We start from the raw sequence: 18006 nt of genomic DNA, 5'->3' as shown, positions 1-18006 counted from the left end.
TGACATTGTTCTTTGCATACATGTATAAATGTATATATTTGTGTTCATTTATATATTCTGCTTACAAACAGAAAGAACAATTTTAAGTTGTTTGTCAAAGTGAGGTTATACCATACAGTAAGTTTATAATCCATCTAAATTGAAAACTATAAGCATTGTTAATTAAAAAAAATATCTTTGGGAGTTCCCACTGTGGCGCAGAAGAAACGAATCTGACCAGTATCCATGAAAATACCAGTTAGATCCCTGGCCTCGCTCAGGGAATCAGGGATCCATAGGTGCTGTGAACTGTGGTGTAGGTCACAGATGTGACTTGGATCTCACGTTGCCGTGGTTGTGGTGTAGGCTGGCAGCTGTAGCTCCCATTTGACCCTTGCCTGGAAATTTCCATATGCCACAAGTGTGGCCCTAAAAAGCAAAAAAAAAAAAAAACAAAAACAAAAAAACAAAACAAAACAAAAAACCCCAAAGAAAAACGTTTATCTTTTCAGTTTCCTGAATAGAATTTAGTTGTATATATGCATACAGTATTTAACCCATTCCCTATTTAAATCATTCTTTATATTAGGAACATATTATTCATTATCAGGAAAAATTTCTAGAAATGGAATTCCTGAGCCAAAATCTACACATACAACCACATACATTTTCCCCTAGGTTACTAATATTTGCTAAAATTTCCAATGTTAAAGAAAATGTATGCTATATTACTAATATTAAAATTTTAAAATAGACACTATTTAGCATACTATTATATAATTTACTTTTTATTTTTCTACTTGCCATCACATATTTGCCAGCTTTCCCACCAATGTACTAATATTTTGTAGTGCCTGCCATTTGAACTATAGTTTAACACTTCTTTTACTAATAGAAGTTGAGGTTGTTAGGATATTTTCACCATATACACTCATTTGTGAGATTATTTCTTTTAGATAGATGTATATAAGTGGAAATGATCAAGAGACATAAACATTTTAAGTGCTAACATTTATTTCCAGATCGTCCTTTGGAAAGTTTTGTCCTCAGTAATAGTGTATTAGAATGTTCATTTTGATATCAAATATGGACATTTAAAAGCTTTGGATTTATGTTGCTAAATGATTGTTCAGAAAAGTTAAACCATTTCCCTCTACCAGTAAAAAAAGAAAGGAAGGGAAGAGAGGAGAAAAGAAAAGAAAATGAATTTCACTATTTTATTATTCTATATTTGTGTCATGCTTTTGTTTGTAATTTTGATTACCAGGAAAAATGACTATGATTAATTTTATGTGTAACTTCTACACAGGAAAATAATAGGGAAACTACATTGTATTATTTACCCCTGAGCAACCGATCCATTAATTAATACCCTTTGCCCATTTTCCTACTGAAGTGCTAGTGTCAATTTTACAGATTTATAGGGGCTTTCTGAAGCTCAAGGACTTTACATCACTGGCACTGATGCCCTTGGTAGGCTCCTAACAAGTACAAAAGTATTTTTATTACACATACATTACAGTAGGTATATACTCATAAATTATTTTTAAAAGAGCTGATTCAGACAAACTTTTAGTCAAGCATTTTGCTACATCTTTAACATAAGCCATGTGCTGAGTCTTGTCTGAAGCTTTAGGAATAGAGGGAATTTAGGTATGGAATGTAGTTATCCATAAACATAGTATAAACCCTTAAAAAAACTTAAGACATTGAGATGGTTCAGGGTAATGTGAGGTGTTAGTCAAATTAGTTTATTTATTTTTTGCCTTTTTTTTTTTTTGGCTTTTTAGGGCCTCACTTGTAGCATATGGAGATTTCCAGGCTAGGGGTCCAGTTGGAGTTGTAGCTGCTGGTCTATGCCAGAGCCACAGCAATGTGGGATCCTAGCTGCGTCTGCGACCTACACCACAGCCCATGGCAATGAGGATCCTCAACCCACTGAGTGGGCCAGGGATCAAACCCGCAACCTCATGGTTCCTAGTTCGATTTGTTTCCACTGCACCACAATGGGAGCTCCCCAAATTATTTTCTTTTGGTTTCTTCATCTCTCTGATTCTTTCTTTTAGCCAATATGTATATTGACTGCCTATCATAAAACCATGTTAGTTACTTATATACTGGGGAAGTGTAAAGGCATCAGATTGTTGGCCTCAGAGTTGCACTAGCCTAAATAATATATTAATACCTAATAAATAAAATGATTCTTTGGCCTCCGATAAGCTATGATAAGATGTATCTAACAAAGAGATGATTCAGCCATCCAATTCCAACTGATCCTATCATTTCATTTTTCACACATTTCAAGGAACAAAAAAGTTTATTATATATTTATGACCTTAGGAGTTCTCAAGGGCCACAGCAGTGTCATATAATTAAACATAAGTACTGCTTTAAAGAATACTAAAATAACATCTAGCTAATAGGCATTGTTGGCTTTGGTTTCCCAGGTTTGTGAACAGTGTGTAATCCCTGTGATATGAGATAAATTCAGATTTCAGATATGAACTTCTGATGGAAATTGTCACTTTGTGATTTTGTTAGCATTTATGGAAATGAGAATTGGGTTTCATGTTCGTTTGAAAAATAAATAAAAAGAAACAGATAAATTATTAAATGATATTAAGCCTTCTGAATTGTGAACTCACTAGTATTTTCCCTTTGATATTTGTTTGAGTTCTGAGTTTACTTTTTATTTGCAGTTGTTCTTTACTTTGGAAACTATATCTATTGTTTGCTATCCTTTGAAATTTCCAAAGGCCAATCACAAATTATAATTTATCAGATGAAATAACATGGGGATATTTGACAAAAATCAGTGGATATGATGACCTTTGATGAAGCCTGCAACTATGAGATAATATAGAAAAAAATATCTCTGGGAAAAACTCAGTAGACTGGTGTTCATAAATAGTGCTCAACATTTAAGCCAGTACGCTTTTTTTTTTTCCTTAAAAAAGGATGTCAATGATAGAGAGAACTATTGTTTGCAAAAATAGATTCTGTTCAGGGTGGAATGATAAATTAAAGACTTCACAAACTCATCATCACACATTTTCTCTGGAACTCACAAACAGACTATGTTTTCTTTCGTTAAAATTGATTTTAATTTTGACAGTCATTGGAAGTTATCTATCATCTACACTTTTGACAGCGAAGCAAGAAAATGGGTGCTACGAATAGGATTTTTCTATGATTTGGGTAGTTGTCATTACTAGAAGGTTTTGTGTGAATAATAGATGCCAAACTTGGCTTGACTCCTCATTTCCAGTCCTTTTTACTTCTTTTGTATCGAATTGCTAATAACTAGCTTCATCTTTTGTCACCAGAAGAGAATGGCTTTTTTGTTTGCCCACAGAACTGTATTACTCAGTGCTCTGCAATGAGTTATCACGAGATGATAATCCACTCCTTTGGAAACAGGTCTGCGAATCCACAGGCACTTCTACAAATAACAGACTGCAGGCTTTTGAGCAGACACTTTTATACCCCTTTTGAAAGCTGTTTATTAAATCTGGAGAGAAACTGGCTGACTGAAAGAAAAAGCCACACCAAATAGGCCTATTTCCCTGACTGTGGAAATACTTTCTTCTTCCTCAGAGGGAATGGTCCATGAGAAACTTGAGTAACTTTAAGGCATTTTAGACAATCCAGCCACATGTGTATGGTTCAATTCCCATGCTTTCTTTAGTATTAAGAAAAGGATTCAAGAGCAATGGTCTAGGATGGTCTAAAAACAGAACTAATGAGCAACAGATACTTTTTGTTCCAGCCCAGTGTCCCCATAAGGAAATCATTTACCAAAAAAAAAAAAAAAAATGAAACCTGGAGAATCATTTTCCATGTTTTCTTTTCACTTGGGATGTCTATAGTATATATTTGTAGCAGTCAGGGAAGCCCAACCACTGTGAATTATAGGAAAATAGATTTATTACAGGAATTAGAGCTTCCACAGTGTCAGGAGAGGTGGAAGTCCAGGCGGGAGTTGGAGAAGCAGGATTAGAAGCCAAGTGCAGCCAGTCACCCAGGTGGATGGGGAGGGGGAGGGTCATGGAGGACTTTGGGAGCTGTACCTCTGTGTAGCAGCCACCTCTGTGGGTTTGCTGCCAAGCATTTGATGATGGACCTTGGGATTCTGTTAGTCAATAGGGTCAGCCTGACAGTCTCACCGATGTGGAATGGGGGAGAATGAGGATGTACTGGAACATGCCAGCATCTTTGCATCTTCTGCCACCACTTCGAATCACGGTGATCCGCGTTAAAAGAGTACTGGCTGCTCCTTCACTTCTGCTTCCAGATTTCATGTGAGGTCCTCTTTGGGCCAGCTTTAAGTCAGAACAACACCGGGAAGGGCTGTTCAGGAAATAAGTTCCAATTTATCCAAGCTGACCCACTGCAAACTCCCAAGGTATTTAATAGCGAGAATAGAGACATTCTATTGGAAAATGATCTCTCTACTCTGTCTTATCACCTCCCACAATAAAAAAGAATGTCTTAAAAAGATATGTCTTAGAAAGAAATACTCGTAAGATTTTAGAATATTTTTAACAGTCTCTAAGGAATACCTTGACTAAAACTATAGCTCTTTATACAGTTCCTCATTGACAGATGGCATTCAGAGTATCAAAGACTATAGTGCATTAAATACTTCAAGGTCAAATTTTCATGTAGGTGATTCTGAGTAGTCTGTATCATATGCTACAAGACATCTCTTCCAATCATAGGCTACTGTAAAAGGAACCACCAGTTTTGGAAAGATGGGTAAAAGAAGATTTTTAGGCAATCTGTGAACTCTGAATTTTTCGGGGAGTTCAGACACACTGAGCAAGAAGGAAGGAAGATGCATTGGTTGAGTGTATTTGCCACTTATATTACTCTAGAAAATAACTATTTTTTCCAATGTCAATATACAAGCAAATCAACATTTCCCATATTAAGCAAATTCAGGCTTGCAAAAGCATGACCTTACTTCCAAACCATCACAAAGATTATGACTTTGTTATGTTTGGCTTTCTTGCCTAGGAAAGCCAGCCATCATCAGTTGGCTAGCACAGTGGTTCCCAAACTTATTCTGTCCACAGCACCCTTAGTGTCTAAGTAACTTTTCAGAGTGTTTCTAGGTCAAAAGAAATATCACATAGTTCCATTAAATTTAGTTTATGTAAAAAAAAAACAGTTTTTAATGATGTTCATTCAGGTCTGAGCAGCCTAAAATGAATAGCTTATGTGATATTTGGTAAATGACAGTATGTTTCCCTCTAAAATGGAAGATATCCTGCACTGACTATGTGAATGCCCTGCAGCACCAAGGGCTCCCAGTGCACAGTTTGGGAATTGCCAGTCTAGACTGAGAACAAAGCCTGAGTCCCATGGTCTCTCTTGCCTCTTTCTCTGCCTGGACTCTTTACAGATAATTTATTTGTGTGGTTGATATCTATATTTTAAAACTATCAGTGTAAATATTGAGCACTCTTTCTGAACTCCAGTCTACCAAGTTTATTCCCAGGGGTGTGTGTGTGTAAATTTTTTTCTACCCCCATTGGAGGAGAGTGGTGGTACTAGGTATGGTGATTGAAAAATACAATTTTTTGTCTCTGTCTTTCTAAGAGCATTTTGCACCCCAGGGACAAAATTATTGCATAGCTAAGATATCTGTAATGTTTAGGAGCTTGAGCAGCTTTTTCTGAGTCCCCTACTGATTGTAACAGAGGAAATGCACTCTTTATATTACATAAGCAATTATAGAGATGTCTATCACTAATCTCATTAGCACTAACTTGTAGTGATGTTCTGATTCACCATGGCCTTGGAGCATTTGAATTCACATTCATCAGCTAGAGGAGTAATAAGTTTCTAGCTTCTCCTCATCTACCTGGAGGTGATAACACCTCAGGTGGTGAGGGAAGAATCTGAGTGCATCCCAGCCTCCTTGGAAAACTCTTGCATCTTGAAGCAGCAGAGCCTTGACTTGGCCAGTCAAGCTGTGCACAAAAGATGGGTCTGATGCATGACCATGGATCCCTGAGTTGGGAGAAGATTTTCTAGAAACACATTAGGAAATAGGTTAAAATAATAGACTTCCTTAAGGAAAGATAAGGAAAAGAAAGCTCAGGGGCACTGAGAATTGGGTCTAAATTTGCTTGTGGATTGGTAAAGATTGAAATACTTAGTTCCATATCCAATCTTCTGTCTTTTGTGCAGGGATCACTGACTACAATATCCTATCTTTTACTGCCCTGGTGGAGGAGCTTATCTCCTATCTTCAATTATAAGAGTTTGGAAGTATGGATAGGCTGCCAGAATGGCAAAACATACTGTTTGAAGATACCTTTTGTCAAGTTCAAAAGCAATGTCCTTCCAGACTATGCATGATTGCTTGGTGACATGATGCAAGTTCTCCACTCAAACAGAGACTAGGGAAGCCTTAGTCTTACCCCCGCACCACCCGGCCACCAGTGGGGGGGGGGGCGGGTGCTGAAAGCAGCCAGTTATTGGAAAGATGATGAGAGAGGCAGCCCAGGCTTGAGCATCCTGGATGAGAGGAAGATTGGGCCGTGTGGGAGGGGGTAGTGCTACAGGCACTAGGACCTGCACCCCTGCATCCCTGGGACTTCACAGGTGCAGCAAGAACAGATTCTGCCTCACCAGGGATCCAGACAGGCCTTCCCACAAGAGCCTACACATCACTTCTTGGCCCCTGGACACTCAGCATCTCTCAAACACTGATTGCTGGATTTAACATGGCACATTGGGTCAGAATCCTGGGGCAGGAGCCAGGCTTAGTGAGGACTGGACTTTGACTGTATATCGGGCTTTGACTGGATCTTGTCCTTTGACTACATCTTGATCCTTGATGGGACTTTGACCTTTGACTTGATCTTGAGCTCTCACCAGATCTTGTTCTTTGACCAGAGCATGGCCTTTCTTAGTGCTTTGACCTTTAGGCCAACCTCTTCTGACAGGTGCCTGTGCTACTAGGACCCAAGAATGAGGAATACCACCGCCAGGACCAAGAAGCTTCTGATTTAGTCTCCTTCTTTTTATTCTAGTTCATTCTGGTCATCTTGGATCAAATGACTCACCCCAAAGCTGTCTTTGTCACTTTGGAGGGTTTCCTATGAAACTGAGGAGGTTTTGGAAGGCGTCATGAAAAAGGACCTTAGCTGCCCACAGTGATATTTGAGAATCCCCTTAATTTCACGGCAACTTCCCCCTAAAGTTAAAAAATATATAGCCAAACATCCCTCAAGTCTCATTTTCTCCATGAAATCTTCCAATGTGAAAAATTCTTGATTCTGGTAACTCTAATCACTTAATGAATCCTCTTATCTTTTTGCTGTTCCACCTTCTGAATTGCTTATGAAGCAAGCCAACTTAAAGTGCCCATTGGTGGAATTTTTGAATGGAGACAGATTCAAGCTCCAGTTTGCATGCCAACACAAAAAGACAGTATACACACTGCTTAGGATTCATTTTGAAAATTTAGGTTAATTATTTTAGCCTAAAAAACTCTGACAATGTGGAAAATTTATTAAGGAGTTTATCTGAAGAGATGCATCTGCTACTCCTGAGGAAAATTCCTTAAACTTTTCTCTTTCCTTTTAAGTATTTTAATTCTCAGAGTAACCTTTTACATCTTTACACTGGAATGGAAGTAGAAGAGCAATATGACAGATTAGAGCTAAAGTACTTATCTGGAACAGACATTTGCTAATCTTTATAAGAATAAGAACTCCAGTAATTCCCACTGGAGTTCATTTTTTCATAGTTTTGTATAAAATTAGAAAAAAAAATGGTTTGAAAGTGAAGGTGCTCCAAAAAGGTGGAAAGCTGTGTCTGGATTTATGAAGTTGGGATTGTTTTGATAAAAGTTGTTTTTCAATGAAATGCTATTTTAAGTGTTTTTAACGGTATTTTCTACTTAGAGGAATTCTGCCACAGATCTTGCTAAGCAGCTGAATGCAGGGGTGCACTCTGTTATTCTAAGGTGTTAACTCGTGTGTGTGTGTGTTGTGTGTGTGTGTGTGTGGTGTGTGTGTGTCTGAATGGATGGAGGCCTGGTAGGGTGAGCAAGAGAAAGGAAAACATTTGTTGAAAGGCTAGAGCCTGTCTCTCTATAATTGTACAAACATCATTTCACTGACCGTCACAGTTTCTTGGGCTTCCTTTTTGGACTCAGAGTGTAATGCTGTTAACTGGTGTATTTCTCAGTGTGACTTCTGGATTTAATGTTCATAAGTATGCTGCATCCTCTTTCTCCATTTTTCTCATTCTCTCACTCTCTCTGTTTCTTTCTTCTTATCATTCCCTCCATATCTCAGGTTATGTCCCTGTCTCTCTCTCTCTCTCATACACACACACCACACACAACACACACTTTCTCTCTCTTCTCCCATGTACCCTCAGGTGTCTGTCTTCTACTCTTGGCCTGAATAACGCAAGCAGTACAGACTAAAGGGACATTTTTTGCGTGTGTGCCTCCTTCACCTAAGAAGGAGAAGGATTATACCATTTGTAATCATTATGGATGTTGTTTCCTTGGATTCACTGTATTTTCTGCCTTGGTGTGAGGGAAAAGGGAAAGGTGGTGGACAAATTTGAGAAACTTCCAGGAGATTTTTATAAATTACAATCCATGTAAAGAAAATAAAGTATCAGTATGTTTACTGTGAAAACTGAAATTACACATCAATCCCCACAGGGAAACTGGAAATAAAACCGAGGCTTGGGTTGGAGGAGAGAGCATCATAGGTCAGATGCTTGATAAGAAAGAAAGGTCTGGAGTGGTAAAGTATAAAAGGATAATTTAGGTAAATGTATGGATTTTTAAGGGGAAAAACTCAATTCTTCTATCAATTATAAGCTGAAAAATATCAAGAATGGTCTATACATGTTATTCCCCAGATAAGCTGCTTATGAAGAGAGAGGCTCTTGAAATGTCAAATTATTTTATTTCTCTAAAAGTTTCTAGAATTTATTTTAAATATTTAAATCATATGGTAATGAGTCTTAGTTTTCATCTGTGAACAAATTTCTTCAAAGGTATTATAAAGTGATTTCCAAAGTGTGTGATCATTATTTCAATTAAAAACAGGGGATTTTTAGAAAGTAAAAAATGTGCTAGTGATATTAACACACATTCCCACACATTCTAATTACCAAATTATCCTCTTCATTGCCACTAAATAAAGACTGGAATTTTTTTTTTTAAACCATAGATACTGGTTTCAAATAGAAAGATTGAAACAGTAATGCTCAATATGTGCTAATGGACTTTTAAAACCTATAATTCATGAGTAGGCAGAAAAGGTGAACTTGACCTCTAAGGAGTTGCAGTTTGGTAACATTTCAATTGATGGTATTCTATGTGCTGTACTGTTTAAATATAATGATTGCACAGAGAAAGAGTGGTTTACAGCAATGCAAGAGTCTAAATGGCCAGTTCATGTTCATTCTATATTTGTTTCTCTTCCCGTCCTTACCTTCTTCCTCGATACTCATCTCTTTGGTCAGACACACAGTCACTCCCAGAAATAGACCTTGACTTGTAATGATAGAGCACTGGTGTATGGCTGGGATTTAGCACCTGGCACCCAAGAGGTTAGGAGAAACAGTAAGTAAATAACAAAGCTGATAAAGAGCAGTGACAACAGGCATCAGTGACAAACACATAGGTGCTTTGTATCAGGTACAGGAGGTATCTGGCAGAATTCCTTGAATTATCTCTCTTCTTTAATCTCTTAATAGAATTCCAACCTGCCTACTGGGTAGCTTTCTCCCTGAATTTATGCTTTAGGAATATCCTTGTTTGGATTTGCTTCCCTCCCATCCCCCTACTGCTAGACAATAATGTTCATCATTTGCTCCTGTCTGCCCTGACTCACCTCTGAGATCACAGGGTAAGCCCATTACCAACTATTCATAACCGCTGATCCCATTTCCCACCCAATAACCTCTGCTGCTGATCAGAGGCTTACCTGCTGTTCACATCTGTCTGCTTTTCCTGTGCCAGGCTGGCTGAAATAACTTTCCTTGCAAAATATATTAGTGGAGTTCCTGTTGTGGTTCAGTGGGTTAAAAACCCGACATAGTGTCCGTGAGGATGCAAGTTCGATCCCTGGCCTCACTTGGTGGATTAAGGATCCAGGGTTATCGAAAGCTGTGATGTAGGTCACAGATGCAGCTTAGATCTGGCATTGCTGTGGCTGTGGTGCAGGTCAGCAGCTGCAGCTCTGATTGGACCCCTAGCCCAGGGACTTCCATTTGCCACAGGTACTACCATAAAAAGAAAAAATCAAACAAAACAAAATACCAAAAAATACTATGATTAGGGTAAGAGATGAATCAGTCTCAAGAAGACAATGAGATGAGTATCAGGGAGACAGAAAAGGAGTAAGTCAAGGCAATTAGAGTACTTCCTGCAAGAGTCAGGAGTTTGGGTTCTACCAGCTCTGAAGGTTAGGAACATGACAGGAGAACATAGCCATTCTCCAGCAAACATTTATTAAACATTTTCAATCTTCCTGGCACTTCATTTATGAAGTCTGATCAGTTAGGATTGTTTCTATACTTTTTTTCAAGAACAGGAATTAATTCAGGGCATTAACAACCCAAATATGTTGGGACAGAAGGAGCATGCCTGGCGGAAGGAGAAATGCTTGGATTAAACCAAGGGCATTGTTGGAGTAGACTTTGGACTGCAGCCCTCCACTACTGACCTAAAAGCCAGGCTGGCTGCATTGACCACAGAATGGGTGGACCAAGGACTCTGTACTTTTAAGAGGTACATTCCAAGTGATTCTGGTGTGCTATCCAATTTTTAATTACTGATTAGGCAAATCATATTGATTAGTATAAAAATATTTGTTGAACACTTGCTACAAGCTTGCCTTCAAGGATGAAGGAAAAGGACTCCTACGCTCATGTAGTTTATATTCTAATAATATACAGCTGTTTTTAACCCAGGCTGGAGTTTAAACAACATAAAATTGATATAGATACGACTGAGAAAAAAAGACTTGCTGATGAGATTTCAAGAAAAACTGTGTAGAGTAGAGCATTTGAGCTGAAGTTGGAAGATGGCACACAACGAAATTATTTTTGATACTGTGGATTAAAAACGTTGCCTACCATGTCAGCAAAGGATGCTGCAGCCATCAAGCCCTCAGCCACTGCAGCCACCCCTAGCGGTGCACTCTGAGGGGAATCAGGATGGGAAAGAAGAAGATACTGGCCCTAAACAGCTAAGGTACATAGCTAAGGAATGATTTAATGAGCCCAGACTCTTGCATCTTCCCATACAAAGACAAGTGCTACATTCATTAACTTGCAATGTCTGGTTTTCTTTAATTTACAGTACATTTTTTGATGTTCTGATTACCTGTTTTTTTGTTGTAAAATTCCTATATATTCTGGCTTCTCCTTTACCTCTTTTGGAGCAGGCGGAGCTGTCTGAGAGGCTGCTTCCCAGGCTTGAAGTCCTCAGAAGGTCTGTCAAATACAACGTAATTCTCAACTTTTAGGTTGAACATTTTTTTTAGTTGTCAATACCAAGACAACCAGTGTTTAGTTTTGATAAGATTATAAAGTACATATAAACGTAAACGTACACACACAGATACATGTAAAATAATTCCCTGATCCATAAACCACAAGTATACGTAGGTGTATATTCAGACTCTTCCTTGATATAATTGTGAATATGGATTTTTAAACATAGATACAGTGATAAGTGAATATATATACATAATCAGATGCTTATTTTTTATAAAAACAAACATTTTGAATATGATAGGTTTTCCACCAAACAACATACCATGGATGGTATTTATGGGTATCAGTATTAATATATAGCATCATTTTTTATTATCTGTATACTATGTCATATATAAATGTATTATGATTTATATAACCTATCCTATAATTTTGGGAATTTGGAAGGGTTTTTTTTTTTTTTCTATTATGAACATGCTGAAAGAAATCCTTGAAATGAATTCATTAGCTTAATGATGAATGTCTCAATGTGGAATTTCTAGGTCAGTGCATCTATATATATTTTTAATGGATACATTAGAAGGACACGATATAGTCGAGATGGGGGTAGTGTAAGAAATAGCCTAGATGCAGGAAGCATAGGCCAATGGGGATGAGGTGAAATGGGTGCTATGGTTTGCCTGAAGAGAAAGGTATAAAGGAATGGCTTGGCCCAGTTGGGTTGGTATAACAAAAATAGCATAAACCAAGGGGCTTATAAACAACAGAAATTTATTTCTCACAGTACTGGAACCTGGAAAGTCCAAGATAAGAAAAGCTGGAAGATTCAGTGTCTGGTGAAAGCCCTCTTCCTGATTCACAGCTGGGGCCTTCCTGCTGTCTCCTCATCTAGAAGGAGCTAGGGAGTCCTGTGGGATGACTTTAAAGAGGGCACTAATCCTACTTAAGAGCACCCCACCTTCATGACTTAATCACCTCTAAAGGGCCCATCTCCAAATACCATCACATTGGGGGTTAGGATTTTGGCATATGAATTTTTAGGGAACACACACATTCAGACCATGGCAGGAAAATAATAAAAGCTAAAGAAATATGGCCAAAAAGTTAGGGTAGAGCCAGAATTTGCAGAGCCTTTGCTGGTAGATCAAATAACGTAGAGAGAGCCATGGTATTCAGTGGCTTTTAATTTGATGTTATGGATAGAATCTACAAGTTTCCTTTCTTTAGAATCACCGAGGGTTTGGGAAAATTCCAGAATCGTTGGCACTACTGCTTCAGTGCTTTATATTGCTGAATAGGTCCATAAGTGCTTTTGATAAGCAACAAAGCTACCTAGTTTTCAGAAATCATCAGTGCTTGACTAAATGGTCTCAAATGGTGGAAGTCCTGTCAGTGGCTTCTCTCAATGGGTGGGTCAGGGTGTTCTAGGTCCAAGAAATCATAGCAGAAGGTGGCTGTCATATTAATCATTCCATACCCACACCAACTACTATAAGAGAGCCAAACGGTAGCTGACAGTGATTTTTTTTTAAATTTTTAACATTTTTTTTAAAACATTAATTTCTTTCCCCTCATGTGCCATCAATGAGGTCTTCTAAAGTGCCAGCACCAAAAAAGCTGCTTAAGCAGGAGGGAAATGGAAAATCCATGAGGACGGTCAGAGCCAGCTGCTTTCATTTGGGAAGGAGTTTCATTATCCTTCTTTGAATTTCCTCTCACACTGGGAAGTCATTATTATTCTGGCATACCTCCTGACATTTTTATGACTTTGTTTATTTTAATACACGGTTCATTATTTGTTTTGGAACAGCCCTCAAAAAAACTACTTGCCAATGCCACTTCAGCTTAGCCAATGAGATGTTTCATCATCTCCTCTGTGGTCACTTCTTGCAATGTGGCTAAACTTTTATCACGGGGAAGGGCGTGAAGGTTTGGGAGACCTCACAGGACCACGACGATGTGCCTCTTTGTGGGAAGAGTAGGTAAATCCTATAACTATTGATTGGCTCTAGAGAGATTTTCTATTGTGCCTCCTACTCTCATTGGGGGAAAATGTGACTTTCCTCCCTCAATTTGAAAAAAAAAAAAAAAAAAAACCAAACTCTGTTAAATTCAATTAAATAATAACTACCAGAAGAGCAGAAGCAGGCCCCTAAAAGACTTTTCTTTCTCTCTGAGAGCTTTTCTTTTCCGGCAGCAGAAGGGCTTCAGTGCAGAGTCACGTGTTTGATTGACTCTGTTCTCAGGCTGATGTTTACACTGCTGTATTCATCTTGCTCCGATGACTGTGACATGCCACCCGGATGCGGCAAGGCTGACAGGGAATGTGAGGGGGACCAGACAGATGACAACGTCTCCATTCTTCAGAGCCAGTGCAGGATGATCTGTCACCTGATGATAGGCCACAGCCTGTTATTTATTTACTTAGAGCTTTAATGTGGGTACAATGAGCAGGGGGGGCAGGGGACAAGTGACAAGAGGCCCAAAGAAAGTGAGTGGTTATAGGAAGGAAAAATCTGACAGACCCTTTTTGACATCAAAATATCAACGACAGCCATTTCACACATCTCAGTGGGCATGCCAGTCCAGGAACCAATTATTAGCAGAATTTTGGGCAAGAAATCAGATTTGCAAAACAGGAACTTTAGCCATTTAGTCTGTGGGAGTGGTCTAGACAAACCACACTGCCACTTGATTATATTAAGTGCCTTGAATTTTTTGCACGTTTAATTTCTGCAAGATTCAGTGATGTTTTGGCCAGAACGTTTTCCTTTTAGTTTTTGAATCTGCACACATTTTACAGAGCAAATTTTATGTGCCGTGGAAATCATCACCCACATGTCCTTTTTGCTTTGAAAGTGCTGCTGGAAACCATTTATAGTCTCAAAGACCAAATCTTTGAAAAACCATTGACCTACTTGTTTTGTGTGATGACATCATGGTTATGGGAAAGAAATGCCTGAAAATACAGGGAAAACAGCAGTGGATATTTTAACTGTTAATTCTGTAGGGATCAAACTGTGACTCTTCATATTTTAAGGGGATTTTTGTACACCAAAAAAAAAAAAATTTGATCTTTGCCTGTATCTAGATGAATGATGTATTCCTGAGTTAAACAAATTGAATAAACAAAGTGCATGAAATATTTTAAATACAAATAGAATTGAGCAATTAATAAAGTTTTTAAAGGCATCTATCTCCAGGAGTTCCTGCTGTGGCAGCAGCAGGTTAAGGATTCAGGGTTGGCTGCAGCTGTGGCGTAGGTTATAGCTGCAGCTTGGATTTGATCCCTGGCCTGGGAGGAACCTTGTTATGCCAGAGGCATCTCCAGTTTGGACATTTCTTTTCTTATTTTACAACATCAGATCTTATTAAATCACACAGCACTTGGAGGAGGAGCCTCAGGAATTTTCCAAATATTGATCATCTTGTACTGAGGATATGGTACAGGGAAAGCATTCACATTTTATCATGAGCATCACTAGCAATGGGGTTGATGAGGCCCAAGTGTTGGGTTTATCATTATGTCAATAAAATCTATCATGCAGAAATCTCAGGGAACTAACAGATTTCATAAAAGACATCGTCCCTGTGAAATGTTCATTGTAACCTGCAGTGGCCAGAAGCCAGCAATGCCGGGATTGAGGCTCCGGTTCTGTGTGGGACATTCCTAAATGCCCTTTCGGCATGTCTAGATTTGCCATGCACTCTCTGTGTGTGAAAGTAATGATTCCTCTTCTAGGCTCTCAGATTTACAGCACCCAAGCAACCACTCAGCAGGCAGCCTGGGATACCATAGGTCTCACTTTCACCCAATGAAGGCAAAATTGCTAAGGAATTTGGGCATATAATGTGGTTTTCCAGAATGCTGTGAGGAACATTGCATTTTAATTGTTTGTGTCTGCTTTGGGAGAGGAAATGGTTCCAGTTGGTGTGGAGAAGGTTATTGGAACACATCAGACACACTTCACCCTGTGGCTCCATTAGCAGCTGTTCCCTAAGTGTGCCCACCTCCTCTTAGTTATTTGGGTCCCTGACTGCTTCAGGCTACAGGTTAAGATCAGAAAAGAAGAGGAAGATCAAAGGGTCCTGTGGAATTTAAGACATCTAATCAGCCACTTGCTATGCCCAATTGGGAGCTAGCTGGGAGTGTCCTCCGTTCTTGGTGGGTATTATTTGGCATCTTTTTGAGAATAAAGCCAAGTGGTGAGGTGGAGTCACTTGAACTCTGAGAACCATTTGATATTTTCAGTGAACCTTCCAAGGTTTCGGTCTGTGTTGGCCAAGAGTCCCTCCCACTTCTTTCCTGAAGGGTGTCAGGAGGGAAGGGATTTTGTCCCCTTCTCTGGGTTTGGCAGTGTGTCTTTGATTCCTGCAAGGCTCAGAAGACCTGTCCTGTCCTCCTGCTTCTCAGGGGAATGTGATAAATCCTATAGCCTTGCTGACATCTTAGCTAGATACCATTTATTTGGGATGCATGTGAACACAGGTGGTGCTGAGGGTTCAGGTCTTCATGGGAACACCTGTTTCCATTTCTTCTGCCTGCGTGATTGCTGGCTATAATATATGGGGGATGGGGCCTTAGGTTATACTTGCAAGATCAGCGAGGTGAAGAGTGTTAAACATTAGGATTTTATTACAGCTAAGCTTTATTGTTCTTCTTAACAGCCCCTCATGGTTCTTTAGCCTTTCTATATTTCTGGTTAGATGCTGTCAATACTGGTGACATGGGAGAAATGAGGAAGAAAAGGGCAGAAGTTTCCCGGAACTGACCCTGTCTAAGAAATTTCCACCTCCAACTCCCCTATATACCAACAAATGTTTTATAACTTACCACCCACTCTAGTATAACATAATAATTTTAATAAGATATGAGGTATATAAAAATTTGTTATTGTTCTTCCATCACATATTAATTGAGGGCCTCCCATGCCTAGAATCCTCTGCAGACTCTTTGAACCATGGCCCTGATCTCAATCCCTTTTATATGTAAACAGAATTAAAAAAACCCCACAGCCTCTCTCCTTTTATAAAGCAAAACAGCTCTTTCCTATTTCCTGGCTTTTACATTCTTTATGTAGCAAAGGTGAAAAGTAAAAGTAATTATCATCCACCAGGGACCTTTTCTCCTGAGACCATAAGCTATACCCAAATCTTTAATGTGTAATTTTTATCACTAGCATTTTTGTATTCTCAAACCCAGATGGGATACAGGTTCCATATATTAGTCTATTCACAAAGAGTCTAAACACAAAATTATATCAGACATAATAATAGATAAGAAGCTAGACCGAATCATGTATTTGCAACTGAATATTGCAGCTCCATAATCCCCGTGAGCATGGATAGAATGAAAGCTATGTATTCTATCTAGCGGTTGAGCACTGATCGATGGGGGTAGAGACTGGCTACGAACACAGGGCCACCTGCTGAAACTCACCCAGGAAGGGGAGCATCTGGCGGTGAGGGTGGAGGAAAGGTGGTCCTGCTGGCGACATAAGCGCATAATTGATGATGACACATTGGCCTCTGTGTTAGCTTCCTCAGGACATGACAAATAACCACAAACTAGTGCCTTAAAACAACAGAAATGTATTCTCTCATAGTTCTGGAGGTTAAAAGCCCCAAATCAAAGTGTCAAGAGGGCCACGCTCCTCTGAAACCTCCAGGATGAATCTCTCCAAGCCTCTGCCAGCTTCTGGTGGCTTCCTGCCTTCCTGGCTTGTAGCAGCATCACTCTGTCTTTGATGTCACATAATCTTCTTCCTTGCCTGTCCCTGTGTCCTCTCCTCTTATAAGGATGCCAGTCATAGGGCTCATCTGAAATCCACAATGATTTCATCTCAAGAGCTGTAACTATTTACATCTGTGAAGGTCTTAAATCCAAGTCAGGACACATTCTGAGGTTCTGAGCGGACAAGATCAGCTGGGGGTGGGGGTGGGGTACCATTCAACCCACTATACTCACTAGCAGTGCTTCTTAGAATGATGTAAAGAGCTGGAGATTCTTGTTTATTTTATTTTATCTTTTATTTTATTTTATCTTATTTTATTTTATTTTATCTTATTTATTTATTTTATTTATTTATTTTATTTATTATTATTTTTACAGCTGCACCAGAGGCATGTGGAAGTTCCCAGGCTAGGGGTCAAATTAGAGCTGCAGGAGTTCCCATTATGGCACAGCAGAAACAAATCTGACTAGTATCCATGAGGATTTGGGTTCAATCTCTGGCCTCACCAGTGGGTTGGGCATCCAGTGTTGCCCTGAGCTGTAGTGTAGGTCACAGACAGATCCCTACTTGCTGTGGCTGTGGTGTAGGCCAGCAGCTGTAGCTCTGATTTGATCCCTAGTCTGGGAACTTTCATATGCATGGGTGCGGCCCTAAAAATAAAGAAAAAAAAAAAAAAAAAAAAAAAGCTGCAGCTGCCAACGCTATGCTACAGCCAAACCACAGCAACATGGGATCTGAGCTATATCTTCAACCTATGTTGCAGCTTGTGGCAATGCCAGATCTTTAACTACTGAGTGAGGCT

At 39.2% G+C, this 18006-nt stretch overlaps 1 pseudogene; it reads right to left on the bottom strand.

Moving 5' to 3' along the window:
* On the bottom strand, window positions 1959-16967 carry LOC110261733 (annotated as a pseudogene).

The sequence above is a fragment of the Sus scrofa genome, chromosome 7 (assembly GCF_000003025.6).
Source record: "Sus scrofa isolate TJ Tabasco breed Duroc chromosome 7, Sscrofa11.1, whole genome shotgun sequence".
Classification (NCBI taxonomy): domain Eukaryota; kingdom Metazoa; phylum Chordata; class Mammalia; order Artiodactyla; family Suidae; genus Sus; species Sus scrofa.
This window is presented reverse-complemented; position numbering and strand designations above follow the sequence as displayed.